This window comes from Akebia trifoliata, chromosome 16 (genome assembly GCF_017979445.1).
Source record: "Akebia trifoliata isolate Shusen 1 chromosome 16, ASM1797944v1, whole genome shotgun sequence".
Taxonomy (NCBI): Eukaryota; Viridiplantae; Streptophyta; class Magnoliopsida; order Ranunculales; family Lardizabalaceae; genus Akebia; species Akebia trifoliata.
This window is the reverse complement of record NC_141390.1, coordinates 11354293-11376926: the sequence shown is the minus strand read 5'-3', so window position 1 is coordinate 11376926 and position 22634 is coordinate 11354293. Positions and strand designations below refer to the sequence as shown.

General features: G+C 37.6%; 1 pseudogene; it reads right to left on the bottom strand.

Moving 5' to 3' along the window:
- Positions 1–7010: 7010 nt before the first annotated feature.
- Positions 7011–8435, bottom strand: LOC147382572 (homeobox-leucine zipper protein ROC2 pseudogene; annotated as a pseudogene).
- Between the last annotated feature and the right edge of the window lie 14199 nt (positions 8436–22634).

The following is a 22634-nucleotide window of genomic DNA, read 5'->3' as shown; positions in this document are numbered from 1 at the left end:
TGTAACTATATAGCATCGGATTTGGATTGCCCGGAGACTTAACTCGAGCTCAAATCATTTTTCATATAACCCAACCTAGACTCGCCCATCAATTGGGTTGAGTTCAAGTTAGTCCGTCCAATTGCAGCTCTAATAATAATGATATTAAAACTCAGCCGAGTCCGGGTCGACTTGGGATAACGTAATGGACTCAAAGTTATCAAGTCAATAGTTTGATTCCGGAGGCAACTACACATAAAACCATCATATTTTTTCAATTTCGATTTTGATTTTGATTCAAAATAAGTTGAACGGAACAACAATGATTTCGATTTTGATTCAAAATAAGTTGAACGGAACAACCATGAACTGAGGGCACCTGTTTGTTTTGATTATCAAGACTCGGAATCAGACAAAAAACACCTTGAGTGATTGTAGAATTCCATCTTCTTTACATGAAAATCTTTTTTAATAACCTGACATGATAAATGTATTTTATAATCATTGCAAAGCTTTTCTCTTTCAAGAATGTAACATATTATCTACAAACGTATAAACAATATATAATTATAATTTATTCTAGTAGTAAGTATGTGAGTTAATGTTATTTTTTTCTTAAAAAAAAAAAAATTAATATTCATCTTATTTACAAGTAATAAACTTCTAGAAATTACCTATTTTAAACTCGAATACGTAGCTCGTATGGATCCTTATGTAATATTGATTAACTTTAAACTGGTAGGAAAACCTTCAACCATCTGCAATATATAAAGAAATAATAAAACAAATAGATTTCCAATAGATCTGAATTGGTAATGGTTCCTCTAGTCAGGTATTGACAATATGGGATTTAGAAGTTTTTTGGTCCCGATTAAATGGGTACCATTTGATATCCCTTGTGCTAGTTTTTGCAAAGTTTGTGAATGTTGATACCACGACTTTAGTTCAAAACTTGTCTTCGAGATCGGATGGTGGTTTTTACAATGCCTAGATGCGTCCAATTTACAAGAGTGGGTGACATCCGATGGTGTTGTAAAAACAATTGAAAAAATGGATATATATACACACGTTCGGCATTAGTAATTTTACCATACATTTCACCCTACAAAATACGGTCATCCAATTGGGCACAATCCAACGGGTGCAATCATCTCCAAAGGAAAATCATGTGCTCACTTATAATGTTTCAAATATTATAGCGACCTCCTTGCATGTCACTTATAATGTTTCAAATAGTACAAAAACCACCCCTCTACGTGTGTTTTGACAAAAACCCAAACGACCTTCCCCTCTTCTTTGTTATAGAACTACATCTTCTTCTATCCCTCTCTCTGCAACTCTCCAATTCATGAAAACACTCTCTCTTTCTCTCTCATACTTTAACACATACACACACCCTAAACCCTAATGTTCTTTCTCACGACTAAACCAAAAAACACACGATTTGCTACAACTCTCTTTCGAACTCTCCTCCTCTTATTGAGTGAGTTGAAGGTAATTTCTTCAACTATTTTACTCTCCATTTGTTAGGATTCTTTATTAGGGAGGTTTTGGTTATTAATTTTTAGGGTTTAATACAAATAATTATTTAGGATATACAGGTTTCTGATTTGAGGGCTTAATTGAAGATAAATTGAACAATATCTTACACGAGTAGTACAAATAAAACAGAATGTAGTGAACGTTCTCTCATTGGAAACAAAATCAACACTAACTCATCAACTACTTATGATCATAGTGACCACATTATTATTTTTAATTTAAATGTAGTGAACTTTCTCTTATGTTCTTCAAGTGATCTCAACTATTGTTTTACTGCACTGTTGTATTTTATGTTGGGAAAAAATACTGTGAACATAATATTCATGGATCTAGGATTTGATCTTGAACAAAAATAGAATAATCGAATCGAACAAACAATAATTAAAATACATGGATTCGTTTTTCCAATAATCCGCGAAGAACACTTTGATATTGATTTGTGAAGATTAGGTGCACTACCCCAACTTTGCCTACACTTTGGTGATGGGAACCTTCTATTTCAATAATAGAATAATTTGTGTGTGTAGAGAGGGGGGACAACCACCTATTTATAAAAGAGGATACTAGATTTTCTACCCATTGTAGAATTCTAGTATTAGGTGAATAACCACTTAAATTTTGATAGGATGTTCACTAACCCATCATATTTGATGCTGGTAACCAATGCCAGACCACTAGCATGGTTTCCAATTTTATCCTTAATGTTTTGAACAAATTACAATCCAGTATTTATATAAAATTTGTATATGTGAAAATGCCACAAAATAATTTTAATAATTTTAATAAATAATAATAAAAATAATAATTTCAACAATCTCCCACTTGGCCTTCACATATACCTTTTGTTTAAAATGACTTTCTGCATTGTTACCTTTTGAATAATCGAGTGCACTCTTTTGAAAAATAATTGTTCAAAACAATTCAGATAATCTTTAATTGTCACATTCATTCAAGGATACCACAAATGATAGATCATGGATGTAACAAAGTGCTAATTTGTCGGCCCTAAGACAGTTCCATGGTATCAAAACTAGTACCATCAATAAATTCAGGAGTTTACCTTTACGTGAACTTTCTTTGTGGTATTAGGGTAATGTACACTCCTCAATATAGTTTGTATGTACATTTCCTAGGTGTCCAGCTTCATACTCATCGTATGTCATTTTGATATCTTACAAGCAACCAGCTATGTGACATTCCATCACCTTTCTATCCAGAATGAAGACTTCATCAACGTGATGCCAAGTCACGATTAGTCCAAGCATTTCTTCAACACTTTACGAGTATATCTACTCACAAGCAAGGATAACATGTGTACATAATAATGCATAAATAATGACTAGTTTAATCAATTTCTTTAAGCAACAATAAATAGTCTATCAAGAGTATAAATAAATCAAAACAAGCATAAAATAAACTTAACATTTAAATAATATGAACAAATGACATGATAACTCCCATACGAGTTACATGTTCTTTGAAAAACTTTGGAGAAAGTCTTTTTGTGAGAGGATTTGCTATCATATTACTAGAATCTATCTTAGCAATCTCGATCAATCTTTCACGAACTTTTTCACATACTAAAAGGTACTTTATTTTGATGTGCTTGTTTCCTCTAGTTACTCTTTAATTTTTTGTAAAATCAATAGCAGCCTTGTTATCATATAAGAGATGAACATCATTGCTTGCCAACAATATATCATCAACATAAAACACAATAATGATGAATCGACTCCCACTCATCTTGAGATATATACACTTGTTGATGGCATTTTCTTTAAATTCGTATCTGGTCACCACTTGATCAAATTTCAAATACCATTGTCTTGATGCTTGTTTCAACTTATAAATTGATCTTCTCAACTTGTAGATAACTGGGGAATAAGTCATACTGAAATCAATACCTGGTTTTTGCATGAAACCCTTTGTTACAAGCCTTACTTTAAACTTTTCGACCTTACCTTCTAAATCTCTTTTAGTTTTGAAAACCTATTTACATTCTATTATCTTACAACTTTTTAGAAGCATCGTTAATTCTCATACTTCATTATTTTCCATAGATCTCAATTCTTCTTTCATTGTTTTCTGTCAGAATTGAGATTTATTTGAGTCCATTACTTCTTTGAATGTAGAATGATCATCTACATCGCCTTTGATGATATCTCCTTCTTGAAAATACATCTCATAATCATTTTTAATAGCGGGTCTGCGTTCTTGAGTAGATCTTCTAATGGAAATGATTGGTTGTGGAACTAGAACCACCACCGCTTGAGGATTGGGTTATGGTAGGATTATTACATCATCTACAACGATTGTACGGACAGGTGAAGCCACCAAATGAGGTAAAGGTTGCGGAATAAAACATATTGGTGGATCACAATGATTTTCTTCAAATATAACCTTCCTTCGCTTTTCACTCCCACTATTTTGACCATATTTAAGAAACCTAGCAAATCAGTAACTCTAGTAACTTCAAGCTTTTGTTGCTTAATCATCTTATTTTTAAGGCAATCCACACAAACATCAAAATCTAAAATATCTGGAGGACCTAGAATTCTTTCTTTAACTCAGTGTAGATACGTGGTTTTCGATTACGATGGTCACATCTACTAAGGATTGGAGTTGCTACCATTCATTTTGTAAGTGGGTGTGAATGGTCACCCGATGCACATTTTTCTAAAAAGTGTCATTTTTGGCATGTAGTGACTCACGATGGATAAGAACTAATCAAACCTTGAGATTCGGGGTAAGCGGCTTGGTTGGAGAAAAGGGAAGGTGTTAGGCACCCTTTTCTCCCCGCCAAGTGGCGGTAACGTCAACTCAATTCGGTCATTTTGATTGAAAATACAAAAATAAAAATAAAGTGCCATGTGTCGTGCATTTGTACCCTAAGTAGGGATTTGTTTTTGACTTTATTATAGGATCATCCCATTGAAGGGGATGATCCTTATAAACATTTGCCTTGAGGACCATTAATCCTAAGTCCATCTAAAATAAAATAAAGAGAGGAGGGGATAATAGAAGAGGGAAGAGGAGAGGATAGAGAGAGGGGGGGGGGGTATTTTGTTGCACCCACCTTGAAGCTTCAATCTTTCTTTTCTTCTTCTTCAATATTTTCTAAGGTCCTTAGTAGTTTAGGAAAATATTACTTTTTGTGTGTAATTGAAGGAGTAGAAAAGAGATGATGAGAGAATTAAGTGGAATGTAATATATATATATATATGGGTCCCTTTCAGCAACAAACATTTTGGCAAACATTTTGGCAAAACATTTTTCAAAATATAGGTTAGAGGTTTTGGAATGGACTGATTTTGGGGAGGATGATCTCTACGGTGAGGAGATCATCCTCACCAAAAATCAGCCCATTCCAAAACTTCTAACCTTATGTTTACAAGTTGAAAAATCGTGGACTGTCCATTTTTTGTAAACCATTTTTGATGGGTTAGAAGTTTTGGAATGGGCTGAGTTTTGGTGATGATGATCTCCTCACCGTAGAGATCATCCTCACCAAAAATCAGCCCATTCCAAAACCTCTAACCCATATTTTGAAAAATGTTTTACCAAAATGTTTGTTGCTGAACATTTCCCTATATATATATATATATATATATATATATATATATATTTTATGAGACTTGGGAGGAGAATTTTTTTTTGTAATGAGAGTTGGGGGAACCTTTTTGGAAAGAGAAGGAGGGGATATTTGTAGATGTTTGAGGGATATAATGGGGTGAAGTGGGGGGAGAGTCATGAATGGCACATGTTTTAAAGGTGGGGGGTATGAAATTAGGGATTGGGAGAGGGGTAATTATGTAATGAGGGTAAATGGGTTGTGTTTTGATCCAAATGGTTTGGATCTTACCAAAACCATTTAGGTGGAGTGTTTGGTGAGGTGAGATGACGGGTGTTTAAAAGGGTGGTTGATTGATTGAGTGGTGTTTGGTTTAAGAGAATTGATGGTATAAGAGGGTGAGGGAGATGGTGACATGTGACAAGATGTGTGGAGGTTAGGGGTTTAGATTTAATTGATGGGAGAGATTGAGTGTTTGATTTGAGTAGATGGGTGTAGGTTTAGGTTGTAGAGATGGATTTATAGGAAATGATGATGGTAGATTAGGGAGAGGTATGATGATGATAGGTTAGGGGGAGGTGTGGGTTGATGTGTTTGATTTGAGATAATAGGGGTTAGGGAATTATGATGGTAGGTTAGGGGAGGGTGTGGGTTGATGTGTTTGTTTTGAGAGAATGGAGCTTTATAGAGGAGTAATGAGGGTAGGTTAGGGGAGGATGTGGGTTGATGTGATTTTTTAGAGAAAAAGTAAGTGGGTAGTTAATTTTTTTAAAGAAAAGTGATGGGGTGGGTGATTTGATGAGGGAGGTGAGAGGGGGTGATGACATGTGTCACCTTTTGATAATAAAAGAGTGATTGGTTGATGTGGGTTGTGATTTATGGATTAGGGTTGTGGGTTAGATGTGAATTAGATATGAGTTTGGGCTTAGGGGCATTGTGCTTGGGTTATGAAATGGTTTTAGATTTTAGAAATTGGTTGGGGGTTATCTTGGAATGGGTTTTGAGGGTGTAGGTTGGTTTTAGATTTTAGGTGATGTGGGATTGAGTTTAGGTTAGAGGGGATGTGAGAAATGCATTTTTGAGTATTGAGGGTTTGCGGGCTTTAAGTGGGCTTAGGGTAATTGGATTCGGGAGTGAAACGGTGAAGGTAGAGGAAATGATGGGTGTCCTAAGTTTCACATTTTTAGTTTTATCAATTTTTTTAGATTTTGAAATTATTGAATTAATCAAAATGCCACGTGTTGGCAAATCGGGCTTTTTAGGCCCGTCGGATAATTTTATTGAAAATCGGATATTTCTGGATATAAGAGCGGAGCAATGAAGGTTGGGAAGGTGTAGGGTAGGTTAAATCTCTTTGATGGGCCTACTAAACCATTAGAAGGTCTTAGAGGCCTCGATTCGATTAAAATGTCATATTTCGATTGATTTGGGCCTTTGAGGCCCATTGGCAATTTTTATTGAAAAATCTGTATTTTTGGGTCCCTTTCGAGTGGGGGCCCGTTCAAATTGGGGTGTCTACAGCTGCCCTTCTTTGCAGGAATTGCATGCAAAGAACTACAAAGAATAGATTAAACCCCTATTTGTATGGGCCAAATTTTTTTTTGTAAAAACACGACTTTTGATTATCGATTGAATTGATGAATTTTGTAGAAAATGGCGCCTCAAGCACGGGGTCTAACAGAGTTTTACCTTATTAATTCCTTGATCTCGAGGGCGCGGAGCTCGTGTGAGATCTTGGATTTGATGAAAATTTGATGAGTTTTGAAATTCGACTATTTCTTCGATCGTGTTTTGACAAATCGGACTTGAGTGCAACTTGAAAGGTTTTTGAAATTCTTTTGATTTTTTTCAAATCCCCTCTTCATTGCCTTCTTTTGTTGATTTTGTTTTATTTCTATCATAAGTTAACCCTCTCAATTCATGCATTGTCCCTTGTACTGACACCTTTGATCCTTTCAACGCTACAAGCACTGAGGTTGTTAGCAGTCACCACAAATCCAAGAGAGAGTTTTGCAGTTGGAACCAAATCGACCAAGATTTGGAATGCGACAGTCAGTAGAGATCTACCAGACCCAACTTCAGTAATTCTACCTCTATTTATTGTTAGCCCATCGGGTAATATAGCAAGACTAGGGGGAATGAGTGCTACATAATCTGGGTCTCCCCCATTTAGAACTACGTTCATTGCAACAATATCAACAAGAACATAGATTACGAAAGAACCCGTTGCATCGGTGCTACTCTCTTATAATATCAACATGTTGCTCTGCCTAGAATTTGGAGTATTAACTCACAGTAGAGAGACACAGTTACCAAGATCTCTGCCATTAGCAATATGTGTTATTTCTTGAATAGCACTGCCATCAGAAAGAATGTCCTACTCACTTCTAAAGTTCTCATCGCGAAGGAAATTGAAAACTCTCTTTGGTGGGACTGGAAGTACGAAGGAAGTAGTTGCACTTGACACAATACCAGGAGGTTGCCAGGATTATTTATGCTTTTTCTAATCATGACCCTTACATCTTCAGCACTACTTCCCGATAATGTTGTCCATGTGTGAGCGGTAGAAGCACTCACACCAGAGCAAAAACTAATCACCATTCTCTTTGCCAACTTCAACATACACTTTCATCCTTCTTGACTTGTGATCACACCAACATTTCCAGCCGGCATGTTACTAGCCATAACACTTGCAAGGCGTTCCCACTGTCGATCTAGGGTGACAATCCAACTTTTTGTGCCAAATCCAAGGCTAGAGTTAACCGGTGTTCTTTATATACTGTGAACTGCTTTGTCATCCACTTCTACATGTTTGACCCATGTGACATTGGAGTAACCATTTGGCATTTCTTGGATTAAACAGCCTGATGGCCTTCTTTGACATCTCGATATCGGGCTAGGACACAAATGATCTAAGGAAACATCGACCACCATCCAAATCTCCTCGGTATGTTGTTTACAATACCTTACAAAGAAATTCTCTCAAGTCGGAACCAGAGGTGAAGGGAATTGAAATTCTACTGTCATCACTTGAAGGGCTCCGTTATAGTTTTCCACTACGTTTGTTGATATGACCTCAAGAGTCATTGCTTTTGAAACAATGCTAGAAAACACAGTGGACCACTGATTCACGTCCATAAGGATCTCAACAAGGTTAATATGATTCATGATTACAATGATACTTTCTCGCGAAGCTTCTGTTTTCAATCCAAAAGATTTTAGCCCAATTCCCCTAGGAAAAGTTCTCATGTACTCTTCTTCATTTAGAATCTAATAAGTGTTGTCAAGGCCACGCATCCATAAGGGTTCCCCCAAGTTGGGCCATTCGGATCAGCTCTTCCATTGTTGGTGAGTCGTGATGCTTCAGATGCTGAGGTGGTCATGATGGGGTCTTTTTTTTTACGTTAGCAAAAATGTAATGTGAAGCTTTTGAAATAAAATGAAGATACGTTTTTTACTTACCTGGCCTCAGGTGTATCTAATGCTTTTAAAACTTGAAGTTTGAATAAGTCCTATATTTTTCATCATCGGCCAAAACAATAGTTTTTTTTTAAAATTTTATGAAATATCTTTATCAAATGAGTAGGATAAATTCAGAGTTTGTAAAATCTTTGGTTGTAACGATCTTGGTGCTTTTGCCAACCACAGAGGATATAAACGTCAATTACTCTTTTCGTTCCTTTAGAGTCATTCCCAATGCCCTGGTATTGGAAGACTATTATCTATTTGGGTCTTGGGATTTTGGAAAGATTTTTCCATTCACAGTTTATACTCTTGCGGGCCAGGAGTTTTATTTTTTTATTTTTTATTTTTATTTTTTTACCCTTATTGCCCCTGGTGCCAATTACGGTTTTCACCAGACCTGATTTCCACATTTTTGCGTATCGATGTCCTTTTTGAGATTTTCATCGTGCCGGTGGCTTTGATCTTGCCATGGTCTGATTCTTTTACTCATAGTGCCCTTTCAGGTTTTCACTATGACCTTTCAGACTATACTTGTATTTTTGGATTTTTACATTATAGTTTTTGTCGGAGTCTCTGTGTCTTTGTGGCTTGGTGACTCAAGTTGAGCTGCGAGATCGATGACTTTACTTTTGTAGTGGCACTTTTTCTTGAGTAACAGATCTAGATTCCCCTCTCGAGTTCGCTGACGACTATTCGTGGTTCGACAACTCAAGTTGAGCCGCGAGATCGGCTACTCTACACTTTGAATACTTTTTTTTTGAATATCTTGACCTAGATTCCCCTCTCAAGTCCTCCAACGATTAACAAGACTTTGAAGTCCGGACCAAGTTGTAAGACCATTAGTGTTGTCATTGTCATTGTGTTGCCCTAGAACATTCCCTGATCACAAAAGGACTTTAAGTAGGACGAAACGTTGGCTCAGGCTAATGGTAGTGAAAAGATACAAAAAGATTAAGGTTTGGGTCTTAGTTTATTTAAAGTGGGCTGGACATGGGGTTTGTCTATTTTGTTTTGAAAAGGTCATCTATGTCTCCTCTCAGCATTGATCTGTTGAGGGAAGACTTGTCCGTCCATTTCTGTAAGAATCAGAGTTCCTCTCGTCATTACCTTTTGCAAGATGAACGGTCCCTCATAGTTTGGTTTGAACTTTCCTCTGGTGTCTTCTTGGATTGGTAGAATCTTCTTCAATACAAGGTCTCTCGACGAGAAATCTCTAGGCTTAACTTTTTTGTTATAGGCACGGGCTATTCGTCGCTGATAGATCTGTCCATGGAAAATGGCTGCAAGGGAGGGAATCTCAATCTTTACGGGTAAGACTTCTTCCATTCCGTATACCAGTGAGTATGGAGTTGCTCCAGTCGAAGTCTCAAATGAGGCTCGATAGGCGTGGAGTGCAAAAGGCAACATGTCGTGCCAATCTTTTTACGTAATTGCCATCTTCTCGATTATTTTCTTGATATTCTTGTTGACTGCCTCGACTGTCCCGTTCATCTTAGGTCTATAGGGTACATAGTTGTGATGAGTGATTTGGAAGTCTTCGCACATCTTAATCATGTCCTTGTTCTTAAAGTTTTTGGCATTATCAGTTACTATTCCGCTCGGAAGTCCATACTGACAAATGATGTTATTCTTGACAAACTTCAAGATGTTTTTGGTGACATTGGCGTAAGACGTTGCTTCTACCCATTTAGTGAAGTAGTCGATAGCAACTAAGATGAATCGATGCCCATTCGAAGCTTTTGGCGAGATTTGTCCAATGACGTCCATGCCCCAGAGAGAAAGGCCACGGAAGTGGTCATATTATGTAGTTCTGAAGGTGGAGCATTGATCTTGTTGGCATAAATCTGGCATATATGGCATTTGCGGACATGCTGATAGCAGTCACTCTCCATTGTCGACCAATAGTATCCCATCCTCATAATCTTCTTCACTAGCATATGACTATTCATGGGGGGCCCACAGACTCCCCCATGTATGGTCTCTATTAGTCTTTTCGTTTCTATTTCTGCCATACACCGAAGTAAGACTTTGTGGTGTGATTTATTGTAAAGAATGCTGTTGCTGATGAAAAATTGCCTTGTCAATTTCTGGATAGTCCTCCGGTCATTAGGCATTGCATCTGAGGGAAGGGTTCGATCTTCAAGCTATGCCTTGATTTCTGAGTACTATGACTTTTCCCTGGATTCTTCTACTTCGACGGGTAAGCAATAGGCTGGCTCATCTTGAATTTCAATCTCAATAGGGTCGATAACTAAGTCTTCTGAAATACTAATCATAGAAGCGAGCGTAGCTAGCGCATCTGCAAACTGATTCTTAGCTCTTGGTATGTATGTGAATGAAATTCTATCAAAGCATGAGTTTAGTTCCTCTAAATACTCGTGGTAAGGGACTAGTCTCTGTTTTCAGGTCTTCCATTCTTTAGTCGTCTGATAGACTACTAAACTTGAATCTCTGAAAACATCAATCTCATCTACCTCGAGATCCAGTGCTGCTTTCAACCCTGTTATGCATGCTTCGTATTCAGCCTCGTTGTTAGAACATTGGAATTTCAATTTGATTGCAATGGGTACATGGGATCCATCCGGTTTGATCAAAACTACCATTATTCCGTTCCCTTTCTAATTTGTTGCTCCGTCGAAGTACATTTTTCAGCCTGGCTCCTCATCATCGTCCTCAACCTCAGTTTGTGGTATAACTTCATCTGGAAAGTTTGTCTTCAATGGATTGTAATCAAGCAATGGATGCTCGGCTAGGTGGTCTGCGATGGCTTGCCTTTTGATGGCCTTTTGAGTGACATAGGTGATGTCAAACTCGGATAATAACAGCTGCCATTTCGTTGTGTGAAAAATGTTAATGCTGGTTTCTCGAAAAGGTACTTCAGGGGGTCCATTTTGGCAGTAAGCATAGTTGAGTAACTAAGCGAATAGTGAAGTAGTCGTTGAGATGTCCAGATTAATGCACAACAAGTCTTCTCAAGTGTCGAATATTTTACTTCGTACTCGGTAAATTTCTTACTGAGATAGTAGATGGTCTGTTCCTTCTGTCTTGATTCATCGTGTTGTCCTAGACCCTATTGACGTTTCTTGTACTGAGATATACATTAGTAGGGGTCACCCTGGAGTAGGAGGGACTAGGATCGGTGGATTGAGCAAATATTGCTTGATTTTATCGAACGCTTCCTGACAGTCCTTGTTTCACTTCTTTGGCGTGTCCTTCCTGAGTAGCTTGAAGATTGACTCACAGATAGGCGTGAGCTGAGCAATGAAATGGCTAATATATTGTATTCTCCCCAGGAATGCTCGAACATCTATCTCTGAAATAGGTACTTTCATCTCGAGGATATACTTGATTTTTACCGGATCTATCTTGACTATAAACTCCAGTAGCTTGCCTGATGTTGCCCCGAATACGTATTTTGTCGGATTTAGCCTTAAACTGTACTTCCTCAGCCTTTCGAACAACTTCTTTAGATTCACCAGATGGTCTTCTTCAATGTCAGATTTAGCAATCATGTCGTCTACGTAGACCTCCATTTTCTTATGGATCATATAGTGGAATAATGCGGTCATTGCTCGTTGGTAAGTTGCCCCTGCATTCTTCAGCCCGACCGACATGAGTTTGTAGTGGAAAGTGCCCCATGGTGTGATGAATGCAGTCTTGTCTTGGACTTCTTTTGCCATTTTATCTGATTATAGCCTGAGAAGCCGTCCATGAACGAGAACATGTCGTGCCTTGCTGTACGGTCGACTAAAGTGTCGATGTGTGGTAGTGAAAAATCATCCTTAGGACTGGCCTTGTTTAAGTCTCGATAGTCAACACACATGCGTACCTTCCCATCTTTCTTGGGTATTGGGACGACGTTAGCTAACCACTTAGGGTACGTAGAAATTACATGGAATCCGACTTCGAATTGTTTTATGACCTCATCCTTGACCTTGAGGGTCTATTATGACTTTAGTCTTCTCAGTTTATGCTTGATCGGTTTACTTCCGAAAGTAATTGGTAGCTTGTGTACAACAAGATTTATGTCTAATCCAGGCATATCCCGTACGACAATGCGAAGACGTCTTGATAATCTTGTAAGAGTTTGATCATTTCTTCCTTTTGTTATTGTGTCAGTAAGGCTCCAATCTTGACAATTCGTGGGTCCTCTTTGGTACCAAGATTGATTGAATCTGTATCCTCGATGTTTGGCTGAACATCTTTCTTGTGACGTTCTACCAAGACTTTGATTTCTTTGGGTGGGTATTCCATTTCGTCCTCAGACTCTTCTTCGATCCCCATGAGGTCAAAGTCGAGTTCAAATCAAAATCATACTTGTCTCTTTCAAATTCTGTTTTATCTGGATACCTGTTTAATTGAGACAGATCCCTTGAAAACTCTTTTTTTGATTTTTGGAAAATATTTATTTTTTTGCCATTTTGAAAGCTTTTTGATTTTTTTGATTTTTGAGAAATTTTTAATTTTTTTTTGAGAAATATTTATTTTTTTGTTGTTTTTTGGATACTTGAAATAAGAAGAACAATCATGCAAATTCATTAATAAAGATAGGGAGCCCTTAAAACAGTCTTTACCCAATGACGAGGGCTCGTTATGATCCTCGGACAAACTAGATTTGTTTACCAGAATTTTTTTTTGAGGCCTCCATAGCCTCAAGGGTTAATGGGAATTCCTCCCAATTGTTCAGAACTTCCCCTTCTCTAAGGGGGCAGATGAGATGAGAAAGTGATTTGTTGGGTGATTTGGTCGGTGATTTGGAGATGACCATGATCTCTGATTGATTGTTATCAGGTTGGGGCGTAGTCCCTCCCAAGCTTGGTGGGATGATGACTGATGTCCAGTCAATGCCAGTGGGAAAGGGTGATTCTTTCTCTTGCTGGTAGTGATTTCCACCTTGGTGGATTCTGGAGCAGTTTTTGATAGACTTTCGTTGGAATCCCTATTGAATAAAACATCAATTTCTTCTACGAAGGATGATTGGGACTCAACAACTGAGTTTTCTTGAATGTGTAGAGGTTTGAAACTTACTGTTCTCGATTTTCTTACTGATTTTGTCGTCGATGGTTCTGATAAGCTGTCAGGTCTAGTTTGAGACTTCGGGAAGCTAATGCTGATGTGAGGAACTTTATCCTGATTTCATATATTTAGTTCACGATTTTGTTTTCTGGCTAATAAGAGTTCTCTTTTTCTTGTTGTTCATTTCTGTTATGTCCTTTTTCGTGGGCCTGAATCCCAATCCGAAATAAGGATTATGCTTCTTTGCTTTGACCGGTGTAGCTTTCCCTTTCCTTTCCGGTCCCAACCTTTGCTTGGGTCGGTAACCTGATTTCTTCAGAACTGGTTGATCATCAGATTTGCCCTTGATAGTTTCGCTTTCACCTTCTCTTTTCCCTTCTCAACATGATTGACAATAGCTAATTGATAAGAATGGTTTAGTGTTTTGTCCTTCGTCATTTCAATGTCAATGAATGGAACATCCGGAGCTTTCCCAGTCGGGATGAGATTTTTTACTAGTACCGATATCATTCTCTGCCCCATGATGTACTTGACTCTCTGGTGTAGAGAAGAAGGTACAGCCCCTACTATATGTATCCACGGCCTGCCCAGTAGTAAATTGAAGGTTGTCGGTATTTCCATGACTTCAAACGTTACCTCAATGGTGCAAGGACCTATAGTAATCGGTAGGTCCACCTTTCCCAGAGAATCTCTTCTTGAGCTATCAAAACCTCGGACAACCTTGTTGTTGGGTATGATGTGTGACCAATCAGCGTTGAGTTTTCGAAAGGTTTTAAGAGGACAAACGTTAAGCGCTGAGCCATTGTCAATCAGTACTCTAGCTACCATCATGCCCTTGCACATGACCATGATGTTCAATGGTTCCACATGCCCCCGTCCTTCTGGTACAAACTCGCTTTTAGTAAGGTGATCGGGTAGCAATATTTTGATGAGTGGGATGGATGGTGAGGTCGACAATTCTGAGAGACAGTTGTGAATTTTATGATGAATTTGTTGTGTAATGGTTGACTATACTGATTGTTGGTACTTCTGATCCCTGAGTTAAGTGGACCCTGATTTTGGACCCAATAGGGGTTATCAAAGTAGACGGTTTGAAATTGAGTTCTCCGAGAATAAAATTTACTATGTGCCCGCTTCCCCCTCTATTGTGAGTAGGTAGGGGGTTTTGGTTGATGTTCTATTGTTGGTTGTGATTCGCTGGTCCATCTAGTATGAGTGTCTTCTTGTTTATCAGATTCTGCACCTGGTGCTTGAACTGCCAGTATTGATCTATAGAGTATCCCGGACCACTCATGTGAAATTCACAAAACAAGTTCGGATTGTACCCTGGTCTTTTTTTGGCTGCTGGGTTTGGTGGTCGTTTCGTGAGGTACTCTCCCATTAGCAAGATCGGGAGTAATTCTGATAGCGCCATTGGCAACCGAGTAAATACTCTGTTAACTGTGTTAGGTCGCGCTTGCTGACCTTACCCATACTGTGGTGCCACTGGTAGAGGGTTTGCCCTAAATTGGTTCTGCGGTATGGGGTTCCATGCTGGTGGAGGCATTGGGGTCCATGAAGTTGACGAAGCTTGTGGTTTCAGTACTGGTACCTGTATGAAGAGTGGTCGGCTTGGTTATACATTGTTAACCTGTGTCTCTTCTCTTTTCTTTGCTACTGACAGTGGTTTTCTCTGAGAGGGGATCCCTACTGCTGTCCCTAAGCTTTTAAAATCGAATATCAGACCAGTTTGGATCCCGTCCTCGACTCGATCTGCTACTTGTACTAGATTTGAGAACGTGCCTGTAATGTGCCCTACTAGGTGAGTATAGAAGGCGTGCCCTAGTGTCGAGATAAACGTGGTGTTCATCTCTTGTTCGATCACTGCGGGCCTTACTTGTGAGGAAGATTCTCACCACCTCTGTGCATACTCTTTCATCGTTTCTCTCTGTTTCCTTGTCATCTTCGCCATATCGTTCTGATCTAGGCCAACATTCGTATTGAATCGGTAATTGTGCTAGAACATTTCTGTCGGGTCTTGCCAACTCTTAATGAGTGTGTGGTCTAATCTGGAGAACCATTTGAGTGCCAGCCCCGTCAAACTCCTCTGAAACAATTGTACCAACAACCTGTCATCCTCGCCATATTGGCACATGGATCCACAGTATAATTTCAAGTGTGACAATGGGCACCTTACTCTATTATATTTTTCGAATTCCGGACAGTTGAACTTGGCCAGTAATTGAGCATTGGGGTAGAAACAAAGGTCATTGAATCGAATTCTACTCATAGTATTGAGGCCCTTCATTCTTCTCATCTCTTCCTGCAGAGACTCGATTTGTTGAGCCAATTTTTTATCTGTTGCGATTTTGGCCTCTGTGGCCTTGTACTCACATTCGTCATCAGGAATGACCACAGGGGGTGGTCGATTATGTGGAATATAGAGCGGGGGCCCTTAGTATTCAGGCACTGCGGGAGGCATGATGGTCTGTAGTCCCTGTGGAGGTTGCTCGGGTAGATCCTGATTTGACCCTGACGTATGGTGCTGCATTGTTTGGGCTTGTATGATGCTAGTGTTGGCTAATACGACACTTACCATCTTTTCTTGCCTCTTAATCATTTTTAGTAGCGTTGCTATTTTGGGATCATCCTCTGATGTTTCAGCTATTGTGGGCTGTGCTGGTTCGGAAGAACTCATGGTGACGGTGAAAGATCTGAGAAAATACGGAGGTTCTACTGGTTGCTTATATTTCTTTCGTTTGGCCACCTTTGGGTACAGAATACCAAGCATTACTATCTTGTTTACAAAAAGGAAAATGCATGATGTTTTATTAGGTCGAGTTTTAAAGAAAAGAGTTCTTCGGTACGGAGCCGATATTAACGCGAAGTTGGCATCAACATGAGACTGGCAAAACATTTTGAAAAAGAATTACATCAGCCGGAGCTGGCATCGACACGGAGTCGGTAAAATTAAAAAGATTTCATCAGAACGGAGCTGGCATCGACACAGAGTCGGTAAAATTAAAATAATTACATCAGCACAGAGCTGGCATCGACACGGAGTCGGTAAAAATTAAAACGATTTCATCAACACGGAGCTGATATCGACACGGAGTTGGTAAAATTAAAAAACGATTTCATCAGCACGGAGCTGGTATCGACACAGAGTTAGTAAAAATTAAAACGATTACATCAGCACGAAGTTGGCATCAACACAAAGTCGGTAAAATTTAAAAATGATTTCATCAGCATAGTGCTGGCATCGACACTGAGTCGGTAAAACTTTTTTTTATTTTTTATAAAAAAAATTACATCAGCCGGAGCTGGTATCGACACAGAGTCGGTAAAATTTAAGAACGATTTCATCAGCATGAAGCTGGCATTGACACAGAGTCGGTAAAACTTTTGAAAAATGGATTCCATCAGCACGGAGCTAGTATGACACTTTGTAAAAGTAGATTAACTAAAACAAGTTGAGTTGTTTGATTGGTTGTCATCCTTCTTAGATTACTGATGGGTCATGGGCTTGATTCGAAATCAGATATGGGTCGTGGACCCAATCTGATATGGATATGGGTCGTGGACCCAATCTGATATGGATATGGGTCGTGGACCTATTTGAGGTGGGTTATCGATTGCTGTGTTACCCTTTTGATAACATTTTTGGTGAATCCTGAGATTGAATTTTGTACACCAACCCATTAAATAATTCATTTATGCCATGATTATTCACAAAGAAACTACAGGAAATTTCATTGAACGATTGAAAATTATTTGACAGATAAGATTTTCATAACAACTTTCAATAACTTTGACTTTGATTTTTTTACATAGACGCTTGGCTTTGTTTTGATCATCATCAGGATTGCTAGGACATTTAGGCTTGCTTCTTTTGGTTCTAACGACTGATTCTTTGAACTCTACTGGTCCATCTGGATGTCCTAAGATGCGTTTTTTCAAGCCTTCTCAATGAGATGTAGTAACTTTTCAGTCAATGGTTCAGGCGAAAAGAATTCATTGGGTTGAGGCAACGAAAACTTTATAGGCACTCCGTACTGTTTTGGGATCAAGGCAGGTTGGTAAAAAGATATCTCATCCAGTCCAATCAAACGGACATAATAGGACCATTTGGTACCTAAAACAAGATAGTCAGCTATCCACCAAGGGCATCTAAAACTAATATAATGGGCAAGGCGAGAATCCAATCATTCACTCCAAGCTTTGACTGAGTTGTGATGTACTAACATGTTTCTTTTGGAAAAGTACTCTGGCCTATACTCGAGGGTTGAAGGAATGTCCACAATTTTAAGACGTTCGCAGAACCACATTAACGTAGGTGAGGGCTTCCTTTGAAACCTCTTTCCTCACCATTTTTTATGGCATCTAGACCTGAGAAGGTTTCAACTAGAATGAAAAGTACAGGATTGACTTTTCTGGAGAGCTGGGAAGCTATGTCTGAAAGACTCAGGGACAGTTTGACCCTCACTTTTGGAGGTCAGTATGTATTGGGCTAAGATTCCTAAACACAACCAATAGTCTCTAGTGGCTCTCAAAGCTTCTGGTTTTACATTAATGGGATGACTGCGGGAGTGGTATGGACTCAATAAGGGTATTAAATCCAATTTCCCGTTACGGACTAAGGCCTTGGCTTCTTCTTTTAAAATGTTTAGGCCTGTGGTGAGGTCATCCGAATATCCTGTCCTCAATGAAGGCCTGACTAGAGGACCTGAAGTAGATATCCCCATGATGCCACAATAGTCTTCATGAGTAGGACACAAGTGCATATGCCCAATGTGGAAGATGTGAAGATAAGGGTTCCAACGATTAGTCATAGCGCGCAAACGGTTCCAATCTATCTCAAACTCGTGGAAGTACAGGGCGCATCTCAACATGAATTTTTCAAAGTTGAATTTCTCTACGGTGTGCATCCCTGTGATGGTAGTTTTGATCAACTGGTCGATTGGGTTATTGCTTGCAACTAGCATCCTGAGTTGACACAAAAAAATATTTCAATACATTTCCAAGGTCCATGCAAAACATATCTTTGTAAGTCCTTTTTTTTGTGCAAACAATAAATCTTTTGCAAATCATTTTCCTTTTATTTTCTTTTGAAAAATATTTTTCTTCTTTTGAAATGGGTTGGGACCCGAATTAGAGAAAAAAGAACTTGAATGTCATTTTGACTTAAATGGTCCGACACATCGTGATCGTTAAATTGAGATGAACTGGTTCATTGTGCATCAATACCAAATTTCAAATGGATTTTTTATTGGGTTGGTGCACTCATTAATATAATAGTTTTGAATCAGGTTAAACAAATGGTTTGATTATCATGAAGACAAAGCCGTAACTTCCTGATCTCAACAATTTGTAATGTCCATTTCCGAAAAGCAACCCGGGAACACCCACTATAAGTTCGAGTAGTGACTTATGGGAAGGTTTCTAGACTCTAGTTTTACTACGTGCAATGCAATTTATTTGGCCACCCTTGCCCAAGTACACCTATATACCTCTCGAGCATACTCAATCAGAAGGTACGTGGTGACTTGGTTTGATATACCATATATGTGATAATCTAAGACTCCAACTCATAATCTCTGAAGTAAAAAACAGCTAGTTTAATCCCCAGTTGAGAGGTGGCACACGATGCTGAGCAAGGGCACTCTTAAGTCACCTATCGTCTAGAATAGACGTTGTTTACCCCCCTAGTACCGTAGTACATTGGGGCATGATCTCTCTTAGGCACTAATTTTGACCAAGAAGTGCAATTGGTGAACTCAGATTATTTTGATATACCGTATAGGTACGAGTTTAGGGTTAAATGGTTTTCGCATCCCGCGAGGGGACCGATCATGTACTAGTACTTATGTTTTTTTATTTTTATTTTTATTTTGTATCCATACAAGAAGCATAACGGAAATATTGGCGGAACGGATAGTAAACGGCCTCAAAAATCGATTCTGACTGGTCAAAATCTTGCTAACTATGTTACATTCGAAAGAAAATTTTGTTCTACCCCAAATCGATATGCTATAATGTTTAATCGGAGATCGGACGAGAAAGTTACAATCAGTTTAAGTTCGACTGTTTATTCGCTAAAAAAAATATTTTTTTTTTGTTTTTTAATTTTTTTTTACTCATTTTGATGTACATTGCCTCTGATTTTTGGCTTGGAAAAAAAATATTTTTTTCATTTTTTGTGTTTTTTTTTATGATATGCATGCTTAAAAGAAATATAAACGGATAATTAAATAAAAAAAATTATTTTTTCTAAACTCATTTTGAGGCACATTGCCTCTGGTCTTGGGCCAAAAGAAAAAAAAAATATTTTTCTAATTTTTTTTGTTTTTTTTATCATATACATGCTTAAAAGAAACATAATTGGATAACTAAAGAAAAAAAATGATTTTTTTTAATAACTAAAGGGAGTAAATAAATAAAGAGAAACCCACCTAAACAACAAATACAACAAATAATGTTAACTTGCAAATAAGAATATTTTATATTTTTTTCAAAATGACCGAGTTGACACAAGGGTAGAGTTTTCTTTTCCCAATGGAGTTGCCAAGCTGTAGATACGTGATTTTCAATTACGACGGCCAAATCTACTAAGGATTGGAGTCGCCACCATTCATTTTGTAAGTGGGTGTGAATGGTCACCCGATGCACATTTTTTCTAAAAAGTGACATTTTTGGCACGTTGTAACTCACGATGGATAAGAACTAATCAAACCTTGAGATTCGGGGTAAGCGGCTCGATTGGAGAAAAGGGAAGGTGTTAGGCACCATTTTTTCCCAGCCAAGTGGTGGTAACTGTAGACACCCCATTTTTTGCACTCGCTTGATTAATCAACTTGTCAACCCGATCACAACGGTTTCCAATGATGGATGTTTATTCCAATGCTTTATTTTATTACCAGATATGTTTCAGAAATCTGGATGAGGTATCTCGAACTGACAAAACCTTAGAAATCACGCTACGCTAGAAAATTATGACCCCAGAAATATAGAAATCATCATTTTGCAGACAAAAAGAAGCTTCACGATAAAAATCACTAAAAATGATCAAATTACCAAAAGACCCCTAATATCAAAACAACCTTAGAGCATACGTTACGCTTAGGAAAACTCATTCAAACACATAAAATTACAAATCGAAATCAAATAAATCATTTCGCCAATTTTAACAGAATTTGACAAAATTACGAAAATGCCCTTCATAAAGTTCACGATCATTTTACACAAACAATTTCATAAATGATAAAAACCAACATTCCCATTGAATTCCTTATGAAAAATCATTTCTAAAACATCCTAGAACATAAAACAATCGACTTAAAACTCGAAAAGTCCTCTCTAGGGGCAAAACAGTAATTTCATAATTTTTATAATTAAAATTTTTAAAATTAATAAATAAAATATTAAATAATTAAAGTGAAACATTAATAAAATTAATTTAAAATTTTGAACTAAAAAAATTGATCAGTCAGGCTCTCAGGCAAATTGTTGAGGGTTCGCAAGATATTTCTTTAAGGACCCCTCCATTTGAGGGTCCAAAGAATTAAAGATATAATAGAGGGGGGTTCTCCAAAAAATTAAAGTCAATTAAGAAAGACTAAAGTCAAGGTATTAAAGTCAATCAAGTAAGACTAAAGTCAAAATTAAAGTCAATTAAGTAAGACTAAAGTGAAAATATTAAAGTCGATCAATTAAGAATAAAGTCAAAATCTTAAAGTCAATCAAATAAGATCAAAAGTCAAAACCCTAATAGAGTTCTAATTAAATAATAACTCTATTTAATAGAATTCTAACTAAAATATAACTCTACCTAAAACAATTCTAATTAAAATACTACTCTACCAAAAATAATTCTAATTAAAATATAACTCTAACTAAAAGAATTATAATCAAACACTAATTTTATCAAAACCAACTCTTAAAAAAATCTATAAATAGGGGTCCTCACACCCTATTTTCGTATAAAATCATAAATCCTAAGAGCAGTAGGTCAAAAAGCCTCCCTAACCTACTATAAACCCTAATTTTGTAGCCCCAACTCCTTATCTAACACCCATACTTCAATTTTAGTTTGAAAAATACCTAGAAGCCCTTCAAAAACACCCCAAAATCCATAACAAAATTCGAAGAGTCGAGATCCAAAAAAAAATACCTTGTCTGGGAGATCAGAAATCAGATCGGGAGAAAGAACGAAGTAAGGAGTACGGTACAAGGAGCGGTTTTATCAAATCTGACGGAATATAATCTTTGCGTATCGAAGGTAAAATTTCTTTTATTTTTTATCTAGGTTTTTTATTAGCAATGTAGTCTTATTTGGGATAAATAGAGACTGGCATTGGCCAGACGGGGTTGGTGTCTAACACCTTCCAACCCCGTAATGCGATCTCCGGATTCAGTTTTTTTTAGTAGATTAGTTTTTTTATCCGTTTAGAGTCAGTATCCAGTTTCTAAACCATAATAACTAGGTGACGACTCCCAAATCTCAAAAGTCAAAAGTGGATCCGCGCACCCCGCGGATGGAGGGAGTTTTCAGTGGCGACTCCGTTGGGGACTATTGAAGATCAAACTTGAAAAACCCCAAGCATGGGAGCATTGCCAGGATGACCTAGTTTTTTATATTATTTAGTTCAATTTTTTTTTTTTTATTATTTTGTTTATCTATTTTTGTGACTTGATTGTAGATGATTCTGGGTATTGCATTTTTTTACTAGTTAAGGATCACTTTTTGATGACCCCTAAATAATGAAAGATTCAAATTGACATATGAAAATGATGGAATGATGAATGTTGGGACATCAATGTTAAAATATTTTTACAAAATATTCTAGTGAGAATTAAGTCTAAGAACCTTCAATAAAACATAGATCTCATTGAGTAGATTAATTTAGAACCTGAGTTCACTCAATTTCGTTATCGGAAGCCTTAGATATCATCGATGCAAGTTCAAATCTGTAAATCTGGAATTGTTGCTAAATGAAGGTTGGGACAGCAATGTTAAAACGTTTTTACAGAACATTCTAGTGAGAATTAAGTCTGGGCACCTATTAATAAAATGTAGATCTCA